General features: G+C 34.3%; 1 protein-coding gene and 1 pseudogene across 1 annotated transcript in view; one reads left to right on the top strand and one right to left on the bottom strand.

Moving 5' to 3' along the window:
• The window catches only part of LOC128159412 (uncharacterized), a 32,932-nt pseudogene extending 28,824 nt beyond the window's left edge, over window positions 1-4,108 (top strand).
• The window catches only part of LOC128159408 (uncharacterized), a 177,067-nt gene that overhangs the window by 72,641 nt on the left and 76,777 nt on the right, over window positions 1-27,649 (bottom strand). The window lies entirely within an intron of this gene.

The following is a 27,649-nucleotide window of genomic DNA, read 5'->3' as shown; positions in this document are numbered from 1 at the left end:
ACAAAATAGATTATTTTGTATCCATATCGAAAATTGACAATGCACAAATGTTTGATCTTGTAGAAACAAAACTTCCTAATCGGGCGATAAGTACATCTACAACCAAGTTAAACCAACTAGGGAAATACTTTCACTTTGTAAACAACGTGAATGGGTGCTTTCTTTTATCTACCCCTGATCTTTTCGGCCCGTGTCATTTGGACCCTTGTAAATTTTAGATGAAATTGATAATAATAGACAGAGTGGTTATCAGCAGTATACAATGTACAAAATTAAACACAATCATAATTTTAATATTTATTTCCATATTAATAGAGAAAAAAAATCTAAAAAATAATGTTAAACTCCTAAGATATTTTTAAACTTAAATTTTCAATTAAAATTCAAAACTTTTTAAGAATTAGGTGAGCAAATTTGTAATGAATTTGTAATTTGTAGCAAAATATTGCATATAGGGTAACCTCATTGTACGGATCAGGCACGTAGCATCGTTTTTGAAAGTGGGGGGGGGCCAGACTCAACCAGAAAATCTTGACAAGCAAAAAAAAAAAAAAAAAAAAAAAAAAAAAAAATGTAAAGTTTTCCAAAATATTCAAAATCCTAATCCGTGGGGGGGGGGGGGGGGGGGGGGGGGGGGGAGCTGGCGTAGTATATAACTTCAATCTCACTCCTACAATTCCATGATGAATAAATTTTTTACATGTAAATTTTAAAAAATTTGTTGCTGCGAGAAAAAGTGGGGGGGGGGGGGGCAGGCCCCCCCTGGCCCCCCCTGATGCTACGTGCCTGCGGATAACTATTCCTACAGTTTTATAGATAAAAACTTGTTCTTTTGCAGATTAATTGTACATGTATCAGAGGTGTGCATATTTTTAGGATTTTTATTTCTGATTATTTATGAAAAAAAAACCCGCTTTTGAACTAAGTCTTTTTTGGCAAAATATTGCATATGGGGTACTCCATTTCACTGGATATGGGTTGACATGGATTATGTATACAGTTTGCATATAAAAAGAAAACCCGGATTGCTGTCACATTGACAGCTTTTCCCTTGTTTAAAAAATTATTTAGGTTTTTACTTTTCAAATTAACTTATTTTTAAAAGAATACGAGACAGACTTAATCATGCGGCCATCTTGGACTTTCGCCTTGATCCGTTTATAATCCCGTGTTACTATCTTGATTGTTATTAGTCCTATATCATTATTCCTGAATCATCGGGCGAAATCATTTGTAATTTTATGCCTTATACGAGGAATAGACCCTGCGTTTCCTTTTACGAAATATGTATTATCAATATTATTAATCAGTTAATAATGTCACGGAAAAATCATTCGAAAGAATGACAATATCAACAAAATATGTTTCTTAAAACAAAAGTTTGATTAATTGCCATTTTGCTACATATGCTGTGCATTTATATGCAAAATATTTTACACATTTGACTAAATTCATGAAGCAAACAATTTTCCGAATTCGGCATTTTTGTTCGATAAAAAACGAGTTTAAACTCAAACAACAGTATATTTAGTCATCCAGGGTTGATAAGGAAATAAAACAACAGAAAAAAATGTTCATATATCGATAAAACAATGCAAGAAAACAACAGTTTTCATACGATATTCCTGTTTCTCATACAGTCGCGTTGACCCCCTGACGTCACAGTTCATCTCGCGCCAAATCGGCTTGATTCAAAACTCGTTCAGGTGTGAAATCGGGTTTTCCCCAAATATCTCGAAAACTACTTATGCGATCGCTGTAAAATTTTCAAGATGATGATTTTACACATAGATCTTCATTATATCAAAAATTGACCGGCACTGCAGGTACCCTTTAACTCGGCGCTATTGTGGCCCTTCAGGCCTTTGATTTTTTTTTTTTTGGGGGGGGGGGGGGGGGAATGACGGAAGACAGGATTATGTTTTGATGGCATTTTAAAACTTACTTGTAATCACTATATTTATATGCAATATATATATATATATATATATATATATATATATATATATATATATATATATATATATATATATATATATATATATATATATATATATATATATATATATATATTAGCAATTCTTTTCCACCTTGGTCTGATATTAAAAAAAAATATTTTTGTTACTTGCCAAATCAGTGTGGAGAATACGTGTATATATAGTTAATGGAAGTTTTAGGGCTTCGGAGATTGTTTTTGATGTATGAAAATATAAACTTACTTGGGCTAAACATATATCCTGGACATCACCAGCGTCCAAATGTTTCACGAACTTATCTAGGCCCTTGAAATTTTGGATACTTTGATCCCCTGGTCTTCTTCTTGTGATCATGAATATATAGACGGAAGTGAACGATACCTTCGGAAGTTGAATATTGTTTGATATCGGTTCATAACGAACAGCATTAAAAGGGGGCATGTTTTCCTTGAACTGCACTCCAGCTCCGGTGCTTTATTCATTCGGAAGTTCTTCTGCGCATGTCTGCATATATTATTAAAAGGGTCTATTCCTTTAAAGCCGTAAAGTACGGGAAAAAGATTCTTAAAATCAATTATGACGTCATAATGGTTCTAGCACCAAAAAGACACTTTGGAATCATTTACTAGATCTTGACCTTAAGTGAGCTTTTATGATCACTTTTTGTCTAGCATGTGTCTGTCTCAGGCACGTAGCATCGTTTTTGAAAGTGGGGGGGCCAGACCCATCCAAAAAATCTTGACAAGCAAAAAAAAATCTTCAAAATCCTAATCCGTGGGGGGGGGGGGGGGGGGGGGGGGGGGGGGGTAACTCCAATTTGACTACTCATTTCCTTATTTTCATATCAATTTTTTACTACCTTCCAAAAAAGTGGGGGGGCCAACTCCATTATAATTCATTTCTTTATATGTAAATTTTAAAAAATTTGTTGCTGCAAGAAAAAGTGGGGGGCCAGGCCCCCCCTGGCCCCCCCCCTGATGCTACGTGCCTGTGTCTGTAATATTTTGACTTCGTATACAGAACCGTGTGGCCACTTTCAACCAAGCGTGGTACAAAACATATCAATAGCTAAAGGGAATTCAAGTTACTTTTTAAATTTAGGGTGGTAATTTGAGTTTTACATAGGATTTTTTTAAAGAATATTCTCAAAATCTCAAATGTTACATGTATTATGGAATTATGAATACTTGTATGCAAGCATTTTGACATATTGTTGTTTCGCAATTGTTTAGACTAGGGTCCCTTGACAATTCTTGGGTCCAGCATGGGCTTCAATGTTTTATAAGTTTATATATAATATACAGTTGTTAAGATCTATTTGATTACTGCAATGCTTGTAAGCAATGTGTAATATGACTTTAAAATAATCTTCTTAAATAAGGGGCACAATGTTAAACATTAGAATATCTGGAGAAAATTTTATACAGGACCATATTCACATAATAAGGACCTTATAGAGTTACAGAATATACTATCTATATCTTTACTACAAATTTTATTTAATTATTCCTACCTAATATTTAGAGATTCTATAAAAATCTAATTTTAGACACAGAACTCTAATTTTAGACACAAAACAGACTTGGACGAATTGTCTAACAAAAGGCTTGATTAGTCTGAGAGGTGAGATGGATTCAGAATTTGCTTAAAAAAAGACTCACAAGGCATTATGGAAAGAAATATCAGTTAAACTAAAGGAGACCCACAACTTTACTGGTGATTGGTTCCAATGCCAATCCAAATTTAACAAGCTAACCGCAAAGTATAGAGCTGTTGAAGATGCCAACAGAAAATCAGGTGAAAAGCGGAGGTCTGTGGAATTCCATTCTGAAATGACGGAAGTTATGGGGGATGACCCCAAAATAACCCCTCTAAAGACAGTGTCTGTAGGTGTGGGAAATGGTGTGAATGTTGTTTGTGGTGAGAAAGATGATAGAGAGAAGTGGTGTGAAATTGTCAAAGCAAGGGGTGAGAGAGAGAAGAAAGCGAGCAAGCGGAAGAGAGAAGATAAGTAGTTTTAGTTGTTGACGGAGGTGAGTGATGATAGGCGAAGGTTTCAAGTGGAGCAGGTAAGAATGAATGAAAGAAAGCTTGAAATAATGGAGAGGTTGGTTTCTCTGTTTGATAGATAGATAGATAGATGTTATTTTGTATTTCCTTAAGGTATACGTTTACCCAGAATGAAAAAAAAATTCCAGTGATGATAATGAAAAACCATCTTTGGTGTGTTAAAGACCTATCATGGGAGTGCTATTTTTCACTTTCAAAAAAGTAGGTCAATGACCTACTTTTTGAGATAATGGCCATTGAATATTTTACAAAAATTTAAAGTTCCTAAAAATTTTACAGTATGATTAAAATTTTCTTAATTGTGAAAAAAATACAAATTGCTTAACTCTTTTAAAAAAGAAATACAGTTTATGAATGGCAGTGACACTAAACAGACACAAAGCAACAAGTTTTCATTCACAATATTTATGAATATTCCAGTTCGAATTTCCTCTATCAGTTTTCAAATTCCTACCCTTTTTTGATTTAATTTTAAAAAAAAATGAATGATGATAATACTAAAACATTTATAGCATTAAACTATGTATATTGACCTTACTCAGCAGGCATAAAAGTTATATAAGGTCAATAATCAAAATTTTGAGATATGATCTCTTTTATCATTTTAAGCATTTTTCAATATTTTTGTAGTGTGTGCCATTCGAATATCTAAACGAAAAAGTGAGATAAAACCAACAAAAAATATGCAAAATTATGCTGACTAACAAATAAAATCTGAACTTTGAATATTACATTACCACCTAAAATATTTCAGTGAAAAACAAAATCTGAAAATTTTAGTCCGAGTTTCCTCTGTTTTGCTAAAAGTCCAACTTTGTTTGAGCCTAATTCCATAATATATTTAAAATATTGAATGGTTTGTCAATAGTAATTCATTTCATGAATACTTTTAGTGTTTAAAACAAATTTTACTCATGCCATTGAACTTTATACATGTAGCAATCCGAATTTGAGAACTCCAACCCTGAGTAAACAACGTCCTTAAGGTGGTATGGGACATTTGTCGATATTAATGTGGATTAAAGTACATTAAAATAAAAATGCTTTCAACGGTTTAGAATTTTCAAATTTTACAATATTTAGCAAAAAAAATATGTCTTGATAATTTTTGGAAAGGCAAAAAGGTTTAATGACCCCACCTGGATTCGAACTTATGACTTAGAGTTTTAAAGCAAATCCTCTAACCAACTGCGTTACGCTTAGTGTTCTATTTCGAGAAAGACACTGTTTATAAAATTACACTTGATCTTATTGTTTATTTCGATAAACACTACATCACAGTATGGAAGTGTCACATACCACCTTAGCCTGAATGTCTTATTTTGATATTTCAAAGTTTAAGATTATTATCAGGGTATCAGTTTATGTTCTTTAGTGAAGGATATATGGAAATCTTGTTAATTAATTTGTACTTGTTTAGTGTTGCACATTCAATTTAATAACATTGTAATAAAAAGTAAGATTGTTTTAAACTTAAAAAACATGTTGTTTTATTTCTCTTGTAAAATTTAAGAGCCATTCTCTGTAAGCATTTAACCTTTTTAGGCACGCATAGAAACGGATTTTGCCAAAAAAAATTCAGAATGTAGACCTTATTAAACTATCTAAAATGCACATGCTAAATTGTCTATATACTGACCAGTTTCCATGGAAACTCGACCCAAACTTAATTTTTTATCAAAATAAGCCATTTTTACTGCAGTATTATATAAAAAAAATTGCAGCAAGCTCAACGTTTAACAAGCATAGAATTAAAATCATAAATCCTTCAACTATCTAAAATTGTAAAAAGGTGATGGGGAAGCTTTTTTAATTGTTGTGAAATAATAAGTTCAAAAATGTTTACATTTTTGGAAAATGAATTATCTCCCTTTGCAATTTAAAACTCTTTTGTGCCGAGAGTTCAAAAAGAGGAGTGTTGAAACCGCATGTCAACAAAGTGGTTTTTTTCCCAAAATCTTGAAGATTTTATACTTATTTTTGTTATGACCCATAGATATTGTCACTACACATCTAACATGAACCTCTGTATTATTTAAATTTTTTTGATCGATTAAATTCCATCCAATGCCTTATCATGTTAATGTAGTGCAGTTGGATTTAATAGATCTTTGTCACTTCAGGTTTGTTATGCATATGAATTACTAAGAAAAATCATAAATTACAAATAAAAATACCAGTTATATTGATTACAATACCACTGGAACTTATTTTACATGCATGTGTTATTAATGTTGCTTTCAATCTAAAATATATGAGTTGTTTCCCCTTTTAGTACTTTCAATCCCTGCATGAAAACAAACAAGAAATCAATATATACACACAAGAAAACCAAACTAATTAAAGCTGTAAGCCAAAAACAAATATGTGCAAAGATACAGCTATTACCATACATATTTTGGTAACTATTCTATTACCCTAACCTAAATATTGACCTTCTGGCAACACATTCTGGCATTATTGCAGCAACATTCTGGCAAAACATTGCGGCATTGTTGCTGCTGTAACGTTTTTCGTATGCAAATGAGATTGCGGCAATATTGCCAGAAAGATGTTGCCGCAAAAGTTTTGCTGCAACACATTGTTGCGACAACAGCTTTCTGGCAATACTTGAGATTGCAGCAATATTGCCAGAAAAGTGTTACGGCAAAAATGTTGCTGCAACACCTTTCTGTCAATACATTTGCATAAGAAAAATGACATTGCAGAAATATTGGTTCAATGCATTTTCTGTGCTCTGGCATCAATGGTACAATATATGCAATATTTATAAATGTTAAATGTATACAGTAAAGCAATCATGTATATTATATTAATCTACAATCAAAATGAAAAAAAATCAAGTCTTTAATTGCCATAACAGTTTTATTTATTTAACAGATGCAAAAAAGGTTACAACAAGACAAACATTTTGCATTAGATTCGGTCTTTTCAAAAATGAAAAAAGACAGTTTGTTATTACACAATATTAAAGAAGTGAAAAAATTATTTTATTCAACATAATATGCACAAAATAAGTGTTGAATTTAAAATATAATGTATACATGTGTAATATTAGAGATCTGAAACTGGAATTTCAACATGCTTTTAAAGGACACCAGTTAAAATTAATAATCTTTAAATTTGACACATTTTATGTTTTATAAATACAATAAACACAAATATGATGAACAAATCATGATGAAACTTGACTTAAAGTACTCAGCCGATCAGTGACGATTTGTTGCTGCAGATAAACATGTACGAGGGTTGTCCCAAAATAGCGTAGACAAGTGGCGTTATTCAGTTAATCGAAGACAAAGGAAGATGAAATTTGTGCCACAAAGGGTTCAAGAAATTTGCATTCAAATAATGTTTTAAAATTAAATATTGTTTGATATAAAATTAGTGAAATGAAAGCATGTTAGATAAGAAATTCGACATGCGGCGCAATGTCAAAAACAAAAAGTTAAAATCATGAATTGAAAATTGGGCGGAAAAGTACTTTTCGAATGAAATTTTTTTTTAGATAAAACATACACTGATATTTGATAATAATCCTTTTATTTACTCAGAAAATGTTTTGGCTATAACAAAACTTTTAAATATTTTATAGCGTGTTTTGTGACAAGTTGAAAAGTTAACTGGTACGCAGTACAGTTAAGGCGGTCAGTAAAAATATGGGCAAAGTTTTGTGATGAAAACATGTATACTTTAGTTAAACTGGCATGTCCTTTTTAAAATCAATAACAGTCACTCAAATGCAATATATTTCTAAAATATATATATAACAGTACAATATTTTATGTTCATAGTGGTCACGTGATATGGCAGTTGCATGGTACAAGCAGATGTATTTGTGGTTTTGAGGTCATTTAAAAAATTCAATATTGCAAGGGCATAATCATGTCAAAATTCACAACTGAATTATGAAATAACTTGATGTTATATCGTAGATTTTGAAAAACGGTGCGAACTTTTTAGGATTAGAATATTTGTTAGTAGAAACCGTAATTTATAATGCATATGTTGAATAATTTTGAAGGTCACAGGGTTAATTTCATTAAAAAATAATTAATTTGTAAGATTTTACAAGGATCGTAGAAGTTTTTAAGTTACATAGCATATTTCAAATTCACATGTAAAAGTTTGTCGGGATCAGGTAAGTGTATGCCCTTGCAATTAAGTGATTTATTTAGATACTCAGATTTTAGATATACGATATTTTATACAAAACCGAAGTGGCTTCTTTATACGATGCATACTTTTAACAAAATGAAAATAAGACTATATAGGTAGCATTCTACTAATAATAATTTTAAACAAAATATTCATTTATACTTTTCCGTTAATGTATGACATTTATTTTTCTTCGCTATAAAACTGCACGATAGCCTTCAATGATTTAACTCAATGCGTCATTTTGAAGCATATGACGTCATATTTTGTAGTTCAGCGAGAACGACATCTCGCTTATTTTTCAGTATGTACGATATAACGGACATCAAAATTGTAAGTAATAGCATTTGTTGTTTTTAATTAAAAGATTAGTATAAGTTAATTTTACTAATAAATAGATTAATAAGTACTTTCGAGGTTTGTAATATACTGTGATGTCATAATGCACATTTCCCGTACTTTTTGTCTGAACGGAGTTTATTGACAGCCTTAACTGTGCTGCGTAATAAAATGACGTTGTCAACGTTTATGGCGGCGCAGCAATAACTGATACAATATTGTAAAGACCATAAAATAAATCCGAAGCGGCTTTGGAAGTAAATGATATTAACAAAATCGATGAGAAATGCGTTTTGTGAATAAGTAGTTAAACAACATTGAAAATATTTGAACAAGTATGATGACAATAAGTGAAAAAAAAACCCCGAACGATATCAATGGACGTCAAAATGTTGAACGACACATTTCGGTAAGACGGACGTTAGACACAAGTAATACAGGGCAAGTTTGGAGCCGACAGATCGTTTGTACTTAGAAAATATTTAAAAACACAACAAAACTAGAGATAATATGTAAACGGTGTGACCGTTGGACCGAGCGCAGATTTAACCACAGGAGTCGGCGATTTTATCAATTTCTGGAAAATAAATGAGAAACAGGCACAAATCCTACCAGTGAGCTTCGTGAGCGTAGCGAGCGAAAATTTATTTGAAACGCACACAGTAGGATGCGCCTGGTTGCCTACTCAAATCATTAGCCAAGGTTTAACTAAACGTCGCGTGCTCAGTCTACATTGTGACGTCATATTTCAGACGTAAAACGTTCAAGTTTTGTCTTCGGAAATAGCCGAAGAGAGTAACGTTATTCCGAACTATTTTTTATTTCTTCTTTCATTGTTTATCAATTTAATTCATATGAATGCCGCTGTAATAAAATTAAATACTTTATTCGGTATCTAAAAAATCAGTTCCTTGACCTTAATGTTTTTATTTTCCATCTGATAATTTGATAACACATACATAGAACATGTCGTGTTTCTTGATTGAAGTACTATTGAAAATTATCTGGTTTCCATTTTAATTTCTTTTAATTCGAATTACCTTCTATTGAAACACTGGAACTTATTTAATCGAGTTTAGGGGCAACAAACTTCGATAAGTACTGATCAATCAATGATCGAACTAACTTTTTAAAAACAAAATGGCTGCCAAGATGGCGGCGCCCAGGGCTGGAAGAAATTTTTTTTGGCCTTAGTACCCCTGATTCAACTTTCATTTTTCACTGATTTTCTTATATATACGTGTTACCATTAATCCTCGCTTCGCGAGGCGGGCTTCGCCCGCCTCTCGCTGCGCTCGGTATAAACAAAAGCGCAAATTTTATTTAATCATCTTTACTAATATGTAAACGGTGTGACCGTTGGACCGAGCGCAGATTTAACACAGTGCAGTTTGATTTTTGTAGAATAAAATTTTTTTGAAACGCACACAGTAGGATCCGCCTGGTTGCCTACTCAAATCATTAGCCAAAGTTTTACTAAACGTCGCGTGCTCAGTCTACATTGTGACGTCATATTTCAGACGTAAAACGTTCAAGTTTTGTCTTCGGAAATAGCCGAAGAGAGTAACGTTATTCCGAACTATTTTTTTTATTTCTTCTTTCATTGTTTATCAATTTAATTCATATGAATGCTGCTGTAATAAAATTAAATACTTTATTCGGCATCTAAAAGATCTGTTCCTTGACCTTAATGTTTTTATTTTCCATCTGATAATTTGATAACACATACATAGAACATGTCGTGTTTCTTGAATGAAGCACTATTGAAAATTATCTGGTTTAATTTCTTTTAATTCGAATTACCTTCTATTGAAACATAGGAACTTATTTAATCGAGTTTAGGGGCAACAAACATCGATAAGTACTGATCAATCAATGATCGAACTAACTTTTTAAAAACAAAATGGCTGCCAAGATGGCGGCGCCCATGGCTGGAAGAAATTTTTTTTGGCCTTAGTACCCCTGATTCAACTTTCATTTTTCACTGATTTTCTTATATATAACTGTTTCTATTAAGAAAGAGGATTTTCTATTCGTGTCCTCTTTTTTTCAGCGCAAAATGAAAAATGAACACAATGCAAAAACAGAAATGAACATTAATTTTTTTCATTTTGGTCGTTGAACACAACATAAATTGGTGAACCCACCATCTTTTTTACACAAAAGCACATTTTACAGTACCTTTAAACCTTCATATTCCACAATGACAGTCATAATATTTGTGATTCCACCAATTTCATTCATCGATTGTTTCACTTACGAAAAACTTGGTGGGTCCACCAATAATAAGATAATGACGATTCTGTTATTTAAAACAGCATCAAATATGTCAAATACACAGGACCCTGGTGATTCCACCAATTTTATTCATCGACTATCTCAATTTCAAATAAACTTGGTGGGTCCACCAATAATAAGATATTGGCGATTCTACTATTTTGAAAAGCATAAAATATCTCATTCGCACAAGCCCCTGGTGGTTCCACCAAAAATCAATTGTGAATTTGTCTGCATACAGTTTTGTATTTCATTCAAAGAATTGGTGAACCCACCCACAAAGCAATGATAAAACATTTGACAAAAACAAAAACTTTCGAATGCCTAAAAATACGCAATTTTGCAAACATTGTTTGGTGATTCCACCAATAGTCAAAGAGGTAAAATTTTCTAAAATGTCAATAATATGTCAATATATAAATACTACACTGAACAAATTTTAGGAACTTGTCCAAATTGAAAAATGCTGTCGCTATTTCAATACTTGGTGGATCCACCAATATAAAATTGTGCGAAATGTGAAATGTAACTAGAGTTCCAGATTGGTGGACTCACCAAGAATTTTTAAAAGATTAGAATCTGTTAATAAATCGCTGTGTTAAATAGAGCAGGCTTGGCAACCAAAAGAGATCAACATTTTAGTTTCTATACAAGACAAGAAAGTTGGTGAATCCACCAGAAAGATCACATTAACATATTTTTAGTTTTCGCTGATGCAGACTAGTGGAATGAATTTACCTTGTTGGACTCACCAAAAACAAGCACTTTCACTTTAGATTTACATACTTTGTGGATCTACCATGACTTATTAACCAAAAATAGATTACATAGCTGGTGCATGCACACACAAAAAAATCCCTCAAAAACACTTTGTTTATCAGTCAAATAAAAATATAGATTTGTCGGAGTCTCCTCTTTCTGTGGGTCAAAATACGTTTTCCTTTTTAACGGGATTATCAATGACAGAAAAGAATTATATTATAAAAGATAAAAGCAAAAATTATAATCACTAACTCCTAGGTGCAACTTATGAGGATTTCCACCGATGGTCGGTGTTGTAAATAAACTAGTCCCCGTCACTACTCATCATTTCAATAATTCGTTGATTATTATCCCTTAGAAAATCACCGATACTACTCTCTGGTCATGTTTTAAAGAGTTCTCGAATTATCGACATACGCATAGTGTGTCTTTCCTCCTCAGGCTTCTAGATGGAGGTGGTGCCACAAGGTTTTTATGTGTAAACCAACACAGCGATCCGTAAAAAAGTACAAAACTAATTACTTTACTGGATAATTATGAAAATGAAAAGAAATTTTCAACTTTATATGATAAACTTTCACATATGATTTTACTTGATTTTGTCAGCTCAGGTACAGTGAAAATGAAAAAAAATATAATAACATAAAGTCAATGTAGAGGTCATGCGTTGAAATAATCAATAAAATGTTGATAAAACGAACAAAATTGCATAAAGAAAACTAGGTACTCAGTTTCAGTTTCGTATATTAATAATGACAATAAATAATAATCAATATGTAATCAATAAATGTTTTAAAAAGTGCTAGTCTCTCATGATTGTAAATAATATTTCCTAATTTGTTTGCTGGAAAGATAGTTTTACATAGGTATTGCTTCATGAAGATGGCTATAAAATACATATTTCAACTAAACAACCCCTCCAATTATCCAGGGGCTGGAGAGCAATTGTACTGGATTAATTGAAAATAAAAATGGTATAATGCTTCATATTTCACTTAATTTGCATTACTTCTCGTATCAACATATCTAAGAACAGAATTCGGCTCTTCCTTAGCACATTGTATTTTATTAGACCATGACCAGGCGTCTCAGTCCGTACCCGCTTCACCCGAGTTTTATATGAAATGCGAGAAAGAATTACGTAATAATGGCAGCTACCGAGTGCCTCTTAGACAAACGAAAAAGCTTTCATTCAATACATACAAATATTCCGTTTGCCTCGTGGTTATTTTAACGTCAACAGACCTTGCAACTGACAAGGCAACTTGTCATCTAACGCCTGGCTATTCTACTTGGCGATGTCACTTATTCAAACAAAAAGATATTGCAACTTATCACTGCACAGTTCTCTACCTAATGTTACATTGTAATCAAATTATACAGATTATACCACAGTGATATTCTTTTTCTGCGTACATGTACTTCCTCTGCATCTTGTATTCAGTTTATTGAATTTTAGACAACATAGCTTAAGTTTTCAGTATTCATTCTTACACTTTAATAGAAATACAAACAACCATATATGTATATTTATGAAAATATCTGGCATTTAAGTCCAAAAATCTTTTTATAACATATTATGCAGTGTTTTGGGGTAGGGAATTGTTAATTTTCTATATATTTACACCCACCGAGTATGATTACCTCAAATTTTAACAGAAAGGATGACTGCACTTAAGGACATGCGATATTTGCGAGAAAAGAAACTTTTAAAACAAGAATTTTTTTTTCAATTGCAGAAATGGTCAACATCTAAACTGCAACTTTACGTAATGGCGTTAAATAAAAGTATGTGTTAACAAGTACGAATTTGTTTTATAGGCGGGGGTCATCACGATTTCTTGAATATCCATACAATAATAAGGACACCCACTTTTACACTGACTTCATACAAAATCAGCGCATGTTTGTCTATTGTTTTACGTTTAACAGTAGTTTTATATTTGCATCATCAAAGTTATGTCAAAGGGAGATTAATAAACAAACATGCGCTCATGGTTTAAATGAGAAAAAACTGCTTCTTCTTACTTCCGCTTTCCCCGTTGTAACCAAGGGTTGATGCATGTTGTATATTATATAAATCATTACGTGATTTCTCACCTCAAGTAGCTTTGTTAATACAAAATTCTATCACATGACGTGAAAGATAGCATTCTGTGTGCTTACTAGGACAATATTTTCAGGAACGTTAAGTTGTCAAGCATTGATTAAAAGGGACTTGGACACGATTTAAGCTCAAATTTCTCAAAATATAATTTGTCATATTTAATGTCTAAAATAATCAGTATGGGTGTTTTTAATACTTTGTCAAAATTTGAAAGTCCAATATCAAGTTACAAGCGAGTTACAGAGGTAAAAATGTTTTGTTAACAAAGCTTGAGCCTTTTTATTGTTTAAATATGTGTTATAATGATATGTTTCAATCTAATGTTACTTTTTGGTGTTGGTAAAATTATTTATGAGTCAATTGAATGAGTTAATCTTGTTTCCACAAGTTATTTTTTCAAAGAAATTGTAATTTCTTTACTTCACATTATTTGTAAGCATTTGTTTACATAACAACGATTTTTTCCCTCTGTCTCTCGCTTGTAACATGACTTCTAACATTCAAATCTGGGTAAATCGTTCAAAATACACAAGATAACTATTTTATGTATACAAATCAAAAATAAAATTTTCATCTAAAATTGTGTCTAATTCCTTTTAAAGACTCATGTACTTACATAGGCGTGGTCTAATTGTTGAAACCATATTAAATAGTATACTTGTACCTTATAGAATAGATAGGGTTATGGTGAAAGAGTGATCACATGAATTTTATACATGGCATTGTTATTCATGATAGTCTAATTTTAGTACCATTCTGATAGTCAGCTCCACCTCTCATGGATATTAATATCAATCGTATGTTTGATCAAGGGCATATAAGCAAAAAATCTCTTTTCTTTGAAAGTTATAAGGAGAAAAACATAGAAAAAGCTTAATGTATCACTGTCATGTTGGAAATTGACTAGACTCTTTAACAATTTTAACAGAGGTGGAACTAGGTTAAGAAATAAACGCAACAGAAGCGACCAAAAGGGGCCAAAACCCGGCGCCAAGTGCAGTCATCCTTTATGAAACATATAGCTATGTAGACACTCACATAACTGAAATCTACTCAACCCTCTTATCAATTGGTCAAAACCTACAGTGACATAGGAAAAATCACGGACTGCACGAAAAAATCATATATACATATGCATCTTACTGATGTATATTAAATTGTAATTTAAATAGTTTTTAATTACTTTTGACAATCATTTGATCAATTTGTTAAAAGAATGATGTTTATACAAACAGAAACGAGGGTATGCTTACTTTGATGATTCATACAGATTATATGAAGGTTGCGAAAATTGCAGAAACAATTCCTAAATCCGATAACGCGAATTCTAGCCACACCCTGCGATAAGAAACCCTACCCTGTGGTTGTTGAATTCATAATTTTGGACTTTATAGTCTTTCTTAAAATTCATTCAGTTTCAGTAGAGAAAAAGAAGAAGAGTTTCAACCATTTTACGTGTATATTAACACTGCATGACCATATTGGCCTATTGAGTGCATCAGGTGACAGAACAAAATCATATCTGCGCCTATGTTAATTTAAAATCTGTTAAAGAAAGTGGGCGCTTAAGATGTACATTCGGCGGGAATCTGGGCGCACACGGAGAATGAAAATTCCATCGATCAATTTTACACATTTTCCGAATTATAACGGTTATTTGTTTTTTTGGACGTGAAATGGGTAGAAAAATGTTTGTACTGCAAAGGTTTTATCATAATATGGGTCTCCATGTTAATATAGCAACACGATTCAATTCATGCAAAATCCTACTTATTTATTGCTGTCTTTGAATGAATTTGTCGTCTCTGGGTCTTCTCTTTTAGTAATGATAGTCATAGTTGTTTACGTGCTGAAAAGTTGCAATTCACGTGGCTTAATAGCTAAAGCTAATTTTTGAACTCATTAATCTTAAGCTTACTTTCACAAGGTCTGTGGATATGATTAGTACCATCGATATCTCTAGACAAGTTTTTGCTCTAAAGGCCTCGTAATATCTCTAAAAACCGTTAATCGACCTCTGAAAAAAGTAAGCTAAATTCGCGTGCAGATCAAGTGTCGTCATTTATACGTGTGAACAAATTACAATACTTCACTTACATGTAAGTTATTTTGGCTAAGCGAACAGAGTGGTTAAAATATAATGATTTAGTTTGATTGATCATTCTTGTCTCCTTAGGTATTTTCCCATCATTTTTCCTGATTATTTTTGTAAATGAGAAAATATTTTTTAGGCATATTATAATTAAATTTCACTGCACTGAAACTATAGAAAAAAATAGCTATGTATATACTTACACTAGTGATTAACTATTCTTTTTCAATGGAAATCCCTACATATTTTTTCCATTGTTCACCACTTTGCATATGGTCAGTGAATTTAATTTGTACATAAATCTAGTTTTTAGAATTAATTTTCATATTCATTGAAACTTTTATCTCCTCTTTGATAACGTGTTGGATCCTGCAAGTGACATTCAGATGCTGAAATCATTCAATTATGTTTAAGGAAATTATCAAGGAGAGCATATCGCTGAATATATTTTTTGATATCATATATATATCCAACCCAACCCATTTATTACGTCAGGCGAAGGGATAGACTAGTGCACCTTCCTTTGCACCTTCTCGTTCTTTTCTCTTTGAAGAAAGGTGGTTTTGAGACATTAGTATGTCATCTATAGGTCTAGTATTTATTTTGCGCGTGTTGAAGACTTACATTTAGAACAATTAAAATCAAAAACACTTAATATTTATGACAGCAGCTACAGGTACGTATCATCGTTATTGAAAGTGTGTGGGGGCAAACTCAACCAAAAAATCTTGACAAGCAAAAAAAGGAACTTTCAAAATCATAAAAATCCTAATCCGTGGGAAGGGGGGGGGGGGAGGTCAGAACATAGCATATCTATATAATATCAACTTCCTTTCAATTAATTTTTTACATTCTCCCAAAAAGGGGGAGACAACTCCATTTTAATTTTCCTCTTTATATGTAGATTTAAAAAAATGTTTACTGCGCAAAAGCAGGGGGGGGGGAGGGGTGCTGCCACCCTTATCCCTACTCCACCCTCACCCCCGATGCTACGTGCCTTAGCTACAAGGTACTTTTATAAAGGCTAGGTCAATGATACAGATATAGCTGTTGCATTTGTAATGTTTATGTACTTCCATAACTTTAGCCATCGCCATAACTTCGCACTTTTTCTACAGTTAATTGTGGACACGGTTAAGTAACTTATTCACAAAAATTCCAAGTACTCATGTTGATGTACTGTATTACTTACCATAACTAGGCCGACTTCATTTGTTGTCTTTATTTCTTTTTTTCTTTCTTCATGTATCCAACCATCGGCATCTATATGTATAATTCTTTTCTTCTCTTTTACACACAATATCCAATATTACGGTCATTATTCAAACAGATGAATCATTTTATTTCGTGGTAATTCAAAATTCCGTTGTTGTTAATCCGTATGTCCTATTATAGAATGTTGATCATTCGTACTGTAAACTGTCCTGTGAATGACCCATTCACCCAGCCTTCTATTGGTTGATGGTATAATGTTTCAGAGGAAGGCACAGCAGGAAGTCTTTATGCAACCGTTATTTGTTGACTGTGCCGTGCATTTCAAATTCAAAATAAATAGAATACTATATCTAGCTACATTTAACTGTATTTATTTGTTGAATAGTGCTAAAAATAAGCGCAATATTTTTCAATTATGCGATCATTGGTTCCTGTTTTACAAGTTTTTCCGACTTACTTTTATGAACCACGCTAGTCCATAATACAGCATTCTATTCATAATGATAAACTACATGTAACCTTAAAGGGAAACTTGTTAATCTTAATCTAAAATTAAATCGTTACAAACAATTAATTGTCATACATTTTCTAAACACTCTTCTCCTAGAATAAACAGAAAATTCAATACTCTCTCTCTCTCTCTCTCTCTCTCTCTCTCTCTCTCTCTCTCTCTCTCTCTCTCTGTGCAAATTATCTATGAACTTTTTGTTCCTTTCTTTATCTCTCTCGCCGATCTTGCTGACTTTAACATGTGTCTATGTGGGAATTTTATGACATCCCAGAGCAGAGAATTCTCTCTCTCTCTCTCTCTCTCTCTCTCTCTCTCTCTCTCTCTCTCTCTCTCTCTCTCTCTCTCTCTCTCTCTCTCTCTCTCTCTCTCTCTCTCTCTCTCTCTCTCTCTCTCTCTCTCGGGGAAGGGTTAACTATAATTATCATGACCTTACATACAGACTCAGGAAAGCCGCCCCTGTCTACTGTTGGCCGCCCCAATTACGACACCGAATGCTGATTTTGAAGCAGAGAATTCATCGGATAAGTTCGATTTCTCCGCTTCACAGGCGGGCCCGATTTTTTAAAATAGTTTTCGTTTCGTTAAATTACATTTCGTTACGGTTCAAATGAAAACTTATCAAACAGAAAGAGTTGAATGCATCAAAGAGAAAAAAAAACTGAGGATGGGGGTGTCTGAATTTACTTATTGTTTGATGATGAAGAGTTTGGGGGACATAGTCATCATATCGTACATAAATTGCTTTAAAAGCTTATCATGAATTAAGTGTCTGGTAACTGGAATGGGTTCTTTCATATCAATCGGATTGTTCATCTATTTTGAGTACAAAGTATCATAACAAAGAGACATGTTTAATTTTGAAGGGTACTGTTTAAATCAACTTTTTTTGTATTTATTTGAATTAATCAGTTAGCAATATTTAAGCGTTCCTTCGCTTTTTGTTGAGACACTCATGTCACATTGCTGAAAAAAGCCACTAAGAAAACATATGCATGTATATAACCAAAATATATACTAAGTATTCTTAGCACTTTAGAAAAAAACTTCAGGGTGGATTTAGGTCATATAATATTTTTCAAATTGTAAACACACAAAATAAGGTCGCTAGGATATAGAGGATATTTTGAATTGAGATAAGGAGACACAAAACGCGGTTCCTCTTGTCCTGCACAAGGTCAGCAATGTTTATCCTCCCGCTGGTATGAAGACCTAGCGAATTCAACAGAATGTAGCCTCCCGCTGTGCCGACCAAGAAAGTGATCTTACAGGTGTTTGTAATTATTTAATGAAAGACCTCCCTCTTTGCTGAGCTTCTAGCACGGAATTATTCTGAAATTCTCAGATATTGCTGAATTTTACGTAATTTACATTACGTTGCGATGTTCTAATGAAACATGCTCCTGGAAAGTGACTTATAACTCAATGAATATAAATATATATCTTTTCAGTTGAATAATTGTCAAAACTTAGAAGCAATTATTAAAAAAAAGTATGTACCTTACAAAAATACGATTGAGATGAACTGACTGAGCACCCACAAGAATGTTTATGAAGCTATATAAGAACTTTTCGAGAGGCGGGTATGACGCATCTTACATGTAGGTCCATGTGCTGCTGAATATTTGTCTATAAATTCCTAGGACAACTTCTGATACTTTATGTACATGAATGATGTACTTATTTCTTTTTTATTTATTCGCCGTCGCATCAAATCCAACAGTTTGAGTAAAATATCAAATCTGAGAATAAATCATTCATTTGGATTAATTTTTAAGATATGCATTAAACGGATGCATAATCTTTTCCCCACGCAAAAAACAGAATTGTTTCTGATGCTTTTAATAAAAATTCGCACATACGAACGCGTTCTGTCCGCCGCCACTGTATTTTTCAGAGTTACATGTATACGTATGTCCACCGGTGGACATAACGTGACGATTTTTTTTTTTTAGAAAAAAAGGCAACGGCGAACATAATGTGACGGCGGACAAAACGTGACTGACCCACCTCATATGTAATAAGAAATATGCAAGTACGCGATAAGTTTATAATACAGAATGCACTGCATTAAAAAGTGCAGTCTGGACTCCAAAAGACAATGCAGTTTTATAGAATAATATAGAGGGTTGTTTTAGTGGTATGTCCCCTCCCCCTCCCAATTCATCCGAGCTTGCAGAGATATAAGGAGTACATACATGAACAGTATGTAGTATTGAATTAGACCCCCCCCCCCCCCCCCCAACCATCCTCGGGAATATAGGAATATACCAGTATAGTATACAACGCTTTCTCCTACCGTTGCCACCCCAAATGTTTAGTTCTATCTTCATGCACATTTTTCACATACATGTACATGTGTATTTCCCTTTTTAAAACCAAAAATCCTGAATTCGCGCCTGAATATTGAGAGAGAGAGAGAGAGAGAGAGAGAGAGAGAGAGAGAGAGAGAGAGTTCACATAATTTTGTTTCTTTCGCTGCTAGTTAACTACTGTATAACGTGCTGATCATTTATCTATACTTATTAATTTAGACATTTTGCCAATAGCCAAAAAAACAAAAACAAAAAAAACCCAGCTGCAGTGGCAATGTTCATGAAAGTATCTTATAATCTATATTACGACATGTCCTAGATGTAGGATGTCTTAAGACATATCTTATGACCACCCTAAGACGAAACTTAGAAGTAAACCGAAGCTGTCTTATGTATACTAAATCATATACAGTGTATAGGGATAGATAGGGGTTTTCAAAGCAGAAAAATAGGAATGGTCTCTGCATAGTGTATAAACTTTCAATTCTTCACATGATCTGATATTTTAAAATTATATTTGTTTCTTGCATTTCTTATCCAGGTAAATGTAGACAATGGTGTGTACATGCAAATACATGTATATATGAATACATGTCATAATACTTATCATGTTTATATCAAATTTAAATTGCGTGTATTGTTTTATCACACCATATGATTATTTGGATCTATAAATGTTATTTTCGATCAGATATAATTTGCCGCAAATAAGTTTTTTTTCATAAAATGGAAATTGCAAAAGCTTACTTAGATCTACATGTACATGTAAATATTAGACAGGGAATCTTCTTAAAATTTAGAAAACGGATTTTGTACTCAATGTATGTAGCACAAGTCATGCGTGGATTGGGAAGAATGAATTTAATTTGAATACAATAACAGAGTAAATTTACTGAAACTAGCGCTTGGAACCTCCACCCACCTTTTGCAGACATGCAAATTTAGATATGATCAAAAAATTGTCCTTGTTACAAACCCTGAAACGTTCTACTTTCCCATTTTTTTCGTGTGTTCACTGTGCGCTCAAAGTGCGCTCAATGTGCGTTCACTTGCGCTCTCCGCTCCGCTCCGTTCGCGCTCACCGTTCACTAAGCTCTCATAGTTCGTTCATTGTGCGTTCACAAAGCGTTCACCGTTCGTTCAGCGTTCACTTATCGTTCAGTCAATTTTCATTCGGAACTCCAAAATGAAAGAAACGGTCTTTGTGCATGCGAGACACAGTAAAATGCAGAGGTTGTTGAAAATAAATTCTAAAAAGTTCGTCTTTTGCCTCAGATGACATTTTATAGAGCTAAAATTGTCTTTATACGATAGTGAGCTCCACAATGATAAAAAGGCGAGGGCGAAAGTGCGAAGACGCGAAGGCGAGAGTTCGAAGTTGCGAAGGCGAAGAGCGATTGTAGTATCGCTCCTTCGCCTTTGCAACTTCGCATTCTCGCCTTCGCATCTTTGCGCTTCGCAATCGCATCTTCGCACTTTCGCTCCCTTGCCATCGCACCTTCGCACTTTCGCCTACGCAGCTTCGCACTCTCGCATCTTCGCCATATATAGGCGAAAGTGCGAAGGTCGATGTGGCCCCATCGGAACACCATAATTTTGTCCTTATTACCGACGAAATACAATGTAAAGAAAATCTCCGAGGCACTCCAAATATATCGTTTCTCTTGCGTTTACAAAGCGTTTACATCACTGGCGTCGGAAGCAAATTGAAAGTGGGGGGGGGGGGGGGGGGCTAGACTAATCCTCAGAAATATTGAGAAAAAAGTAATTCCCAAAATCATTGTAATCCTAGTCCGTGGGGGGGGGGGGGGGGGGGGGGATAGGGGGGGGGGGGCTAGTATGCTTCTGAATTCTCAATCTTTCAAGGTAAATTTTGGAACAATAATCTTTCCTGCGAGAAAAAGTGGGGGGCTGAACCCTCTATCATGCTATGTTTAGGTATAAATTTGAAAAAAAAAGTGGGGGGAGGGGGGCTAAGCCCCCCCCCCCCTAGCCCCCCCCCCCCCCGGTTCCGACGCCTATGGACATATCGCTCATCGTGCGTTCACCGCTCACTTTCCGCTCCGCTTGCGCTCTGCGTTAGCTCATCGTTAATTAGCGTTCACCAAATTCCGTTCAGTGTGCGCTAAACCGTTCGCTCAGGGTGCGCTCACTGTTCAAGTGGGAAAGTAGAAAGATTCAGGGACAGTATCTACCCCCCCCCCCCCCCGCTATGAAGATATGTACCGCGCGACGGATTGATTGTCCACCTTATGCATAATTTGTAAACAATAAACAAATGGTGTAGATACATGTACGTCTTTATGCATATGGATAAATTATTTATGCACAAAACGGGGAAGATGATGGGGGAGGGGGTGACCCCCCCATCCTAAATTTTTTTTTCAAAACAGTATTTTATTTGAAATTCTTATTTGGGTGAATGATAAAAATAAAAGGGACATAAATCACAAAATTTTGAGATACAATGCACAAAATATATACCCACTTACTGGTTTGATATAAAAAAAATATTTTTTTTCAGTCAGCTGCATAAAAAGAATTATGGCCACGTACATTACATAAATCATGAGTTTAGATTTGTCAACCCTATCCTCTCCTATAACTTTTCATTTTGCAATTGCGTTAATTTTATTTTAATTTTAAGGAATAGGTTTAAGAAAGTTATTAACACAAAATTGGACACGATATGTATAAAATTAACTAAATATTCAAGAAATTTAGATATAAAGCATTTCATCATATTAATGTGTAAGTGATACATGTAATATTCGAGCTTGTGCGGGATATCATCTAGTTTTAATGCAGGGACGTAGTATCGGGGGGGGGGGGGGCGGTTTTGTCGCATCAATGATTTTTTCTTAAATTTACATATAAAAAATAGAATTTTTGGACCAAGTAAAAAATAAAATTGAAAATAAGGAAATGAACAGTAAAATCCACGGATTGGGATTTAAATGATTATGGAAAGGTGTCTTTTTTTCTTTTTTCCTTCCGTTTTTTTTTTTGGGGTGGTGCTTGTCAAGATTTTTTGGATGAGTCTGTCCCCCCCCCCCCCCCCCCCACTTTTAAAAACGATGCTACGTTCCTGTTAATGATGGAGACGGGGCCTCTTAATCATAAATTTTTCTTCTCTTTTGTAAATTGCTGTGAATCATATCCTCGGTACTCTTTGCTGCTGTGGAAACATTCACTTTTTTAATAGTTCTGTTTGTGGATACTGTCCTTTACAAAATAAAGGTCATTGGGAATCAATTCAAGTGCAAGAATTTCATTATCAGGATCAGGATTATTTTCGAAACTTTTTTGCAATTGCTTTTAAATCTGGCATACATGTCAAAAGGATTTCAGGAAGTCGCTGGAAATCTCAGTGTCATTTGATTTCATTTTTACATAAAGCACAGAATACATTGTTTCTGCTAAAATATCCCTCTTCTCCATAAAAATAAAGTTGCATGCGCTGTAATGCCGTCAATTACATTTGCATCTACACTTAGCGACCTAGAGCACACCGACGCTGAAAACTACCATGCACTGTAATTGTGGTTGGAAACGATGCTAGTCTAGGTCCCGATACATGTACATGTAAGTTGAAGTTAAGGGAAATCGCTTGACCGGAATGGGCGTGAATCGTATACCCGGTACAAATATCTGCACCAATAAACCGTTCGGAATTTCTTTAACATTTGCTAGTAATGCCCAGTGCAGGAAGGATTTATTTTGAACGATTATCGACATAAAATTACATGCACCACCACCAATTAGGACCACTGTACAACTCGATCGATCCGGTTGTACTAAAACCCGATTGACACTCGATCGAATGGTAGTCCTCCAAATGTTAATTCACCAAGTAAAATCCAATTAGCGCTTCATCAATTATCATAGATCTGAGAAAAATTTTGATTCAGATCGGTGATATTCGGACGACTGTCCGATTCCGGCTGATGTTAAGAGTTTCAACAATTTTTCAAACAAACAACTACATGTATATGTACATGTAACATGTGAAAAATGACAAATGGATAATAAATGTAGTACAGACTATGGAAGCAAAGTAAATACCACTGTAAAATATTAATATACATGTACAGACACATGTAGCAAATTAACCCCCTTTGAACAACATGCAATATAAAGATGACAAGTTACGGAGAAAACCCAATTTTTGTTCACCAGCTTAGTGTATTTTCCGTTCGTTAAAATAGTTTCCTGTGCATCATTGAACTTCCTCATATAGAAACGAAGTTGAGCCCCCTCCCTCTCTCTCTCTCTCTCTCTCTCTCTCTCTCTCTCTCTCTCTCTCTCTCTCTCTCTCTCTCTCTCTCTCTCTCTCTCTCTATGAAATATAATTAAACATGATAAAGTTCGGTAAGTAATAAAACAAAATATCCACACACAAAAAATCTTTGGATATATATTTCATCTGACTTCATGGCCTCATGTAAATGGGTAAATTGCAAACCCTTGTTGCATTTATTCACACCAAAGCCAGATACCCCATCCCTCACGCGCGGGCAGGTGTTACACGTGTGGATACATCAGTGTATATACATGTATATGTGTTTTACTACGATAAAAATATTGGTTGTTGTTATCCCGTGTACAATAAATTGTAATTGAATGAAAAGGAATTTAGCGAATGCGAATAACTTAATGTATTTTTTTTAACCTGACCTTGAAAAAAAGTTTTTTAGAATTAGCAAATCAAGTTAACCCTCACCCTAATACTGACTCTGGGGAAGTTTGCTTCAGTCTGGACGGACCGGGAACACAAAGACAGTGCTGTTTTGGGCCCGGCTCCGGGTGCGGTAGCCCGCCTCCGAAGCGAACACAGAACGTACCCGTTGACGCCCGACTCATAGGCTCTATGGTGATGCTCGTCTTGTCCGAGCCGGCGCCACGGATACGGCGGCCAAAGGGGAAGAATGGCCTGTCCGCAGAGGCTTTGCGTCTATGGTCCGGCAAGTCTGCTCCGGTGCTCGAAGCGATGACTTACTCGCAGCACGGATCCACAGAGCCTTCGGACGAAATGACAATACCCGGCGCTCGGTGGGAAGATACATGAACATGTATCAAGCAGGGGCATTCCCCGTGAAATGGAGAAATCGCACTTTCCCTGATGAAATTCTCCACTACAAAATTGGCACTCATCAAAATCGGAGGGGGGGGGGGAACCAAGCAGAAGACAGAAGCGATTTCCCTGTGTCTGCATGGTCGGTCTGGGGTTAGGGTTAACCATCATCCAGAGAGAGAGAGAGAGAGAGAGAGAGAGAGAGAGAGAGAGAGAGAGAGATTCAAATGAGGCATCTACATGTCGTAAGATCATTATATAGACATATCAAAATCTGTAAGTTTTGGGGTGAAATAAAAAAAAGAAAAAACATAGAGGTAGATATTTGTCTAGTAAGTAAGGCCTTATAATTCAGAAAGAGTGGCCAATAAGGGGCGTCTTCAAATTCAAGTATCTTGACATCCTTTTGATACGGAAATTATTTCTGTTTTGAATCATTCATCAAATTTAGGAGATTGCAATAATTATTGCTGTTCAATTAAGAAATACAATTGTTACAATGTAGAAAATGATTTGCGCTCTCGCGATAACCATTGAGACTTAAAAAAAAATGATTTCTTAGCCTACGTTTTTGCTCTTTTGTAGCTTGATTTAAGGGAAATAAAATACATTTACAAATATTTATACTTACATATAATTAACGATTTTACAGTGTTCATACGTTCACATTTGTGTGTATGTAAAATAAATGAAATGGAGATAAGTGAATATTTCCGGAATCAATAAAAATGTTTTCTTCTATAAAATCACGGACTGTGTTGACTCTATGAACGAATGACAGACATCCAACCGTAAACCATGTTTAATTCGTAAAGCCTCTGCCTATTCCCTGGTCATCGTCGGTACCATCTGACATAGGTATGCCGACAGACCTTCCATATATAGAAGAATCGTTGTTCCTCTAAATCACCGCAAGGATCAACAATACTGAATACTGCACGTACTTTTGCTTATTTATTGTTTTTAAAGGGAGAGAGAGAGAGAGAGAGAGAGAGAGAGAGAGAGAGAGAGAGAGAGAGAGAGAGAGATTACATCCTTACAATTATTAGGTTTATACTTCGTTTTATTTTTTAACAACATCAGAGAAAACATTTTCCTTGAACATGTTCCCCTCATGCATATATACGATGTATCGTTTACAAACATGCCTGCATCAATTACTATTGTATAACGTTTGTCTATCGCTGGAGGTTTTTCTCCATGCATATGATGTCATCTTACTCGTATGACGACTTTCTTTGTTGCTTGACTATTTGATCACAAATTTCATTTCAAAGTAATTATGTAAATTTTATATCTTTTTTGTTATACTTTCATGCTAAATACTGAAATCTGATTGGTTAAGACGCAGTTAATAATATTTTCTATTACCCTCAGCGTTAGCAACGCACTTAGCAACGGGTAACATTATATAAATAGTGCCTGTTTGGGAGGGTAACAGTTGAAATTGACACCCCGAGAAAACCATTGTCAACCGACGCAAAGCGGAGGTTGACAATGGTTTTCGAGGGGTGTCAATTTCAACTGTTATCCTCCCAAACAGGCACTATTTATTTTGTTATACTGAATGTCTTTTTTAAAATTTTTAAGAAAATTTTACTGCTTTTATATAGGAATAACGTGAATTCTACAGCGAACCGTACGCGCATAATTTTCGCGCATGTAACATTTTTTAATGTTACCCGTTGCCAAGTGCGTTGCTAACGCTGAGGGTAATAGTAAATATTATTAACTGCGTCTTAACCAATCAGATTTCAGTATTAAACATGAAAGTATAACAATAAAAATTGTTATACTTTCATGTTAAATACTGAAATCTGATTGGTTAAGACGCAGTTAATAATATTTACTATTACCCTCAGCGTTAGCAACGCACTTGGCAACGGGTAACATTAAAAAATGTTACATGCGCGAAAATTATGCGCGTACGGTTCGCTGTAGAATTCACGTTATTCCTATATAAAAGCAGAAAAATTTTCTTAAAAATTTAAAAAAAAAGACATTCAGTATAACAAAATAAATAGTGCCTGTTTGGGAGGATAACAGTTGAAATTGAAACCCCTCGAAAACCATTGTCAACCTCCGCTTCGCGTCGGTTGACAATGGTTTTCTCGGGGTGTCAATTTCAACTGTTACCCTCCCAAACAGGCACTATTTATATAATGTTACATGCGCGAAAATTATGCGCGTACAGTTCGCTGTAGAATTCATGTTATTCCTATATAAAAGCAGTAAAATTTCCTTAAAAATTAAGACATTCAGTATAACAAAATAAATAGTGCCTGTTTGGGAGGATAACAGTTGAAATTGACACCCCTCGAAAACCATTGTCAACCTCCGCTTCGCGTCGGTTAACATTGGTTTTCTCGGGGTGTCAATTTCAACTGTTATCCTCCCAAACAGGCACTATTTATATAATATCGCCTTAAGATCTGTTTAAAGATCATTACAAAAGTTGATATTTTTGCGTCGCCTCAAACGCTGACGTCGCCATTTTACTACGGAATGAAACAATTTTTTATGGGTGAAAAAAATGAGCATGAACAAGTTTTATCCTCTTTTTAATTTCTTTATTATTTAATTTTGGAAAGTACTTTTCGTCACGATTTTGATTTCTTTATTCTGATTTTAACTTTTCATTTTTTATTTTCATTATTGAGTGAATAACGCTACTTATCTACGCAATTTTGGGACAATCCTCGTATAACATTGTGAGTTAGTTTTTGATATTAATAAGAAATATTATGTGAACAACC

Source organism: Crassostrea angulata, chromosome 8 (assembly GCF_025612915.1).
Source record: "Crassostrea angulata isolate pt1a10 chromosome 8, ASM2561291v2, whole genome shotgun sequence".
Classification (NCBI taxonomy): domain Eukaryota; kingdom Metazoa; phylum Mollusca; class Bivalvia; order Ostreida; family Ostreidae; genus Magallana; species Magallana angulata.
Note: the sequence above shows the minus strand (reverse complement) of the source record. Positions and strands in the feature narration are given on the sequence as shown.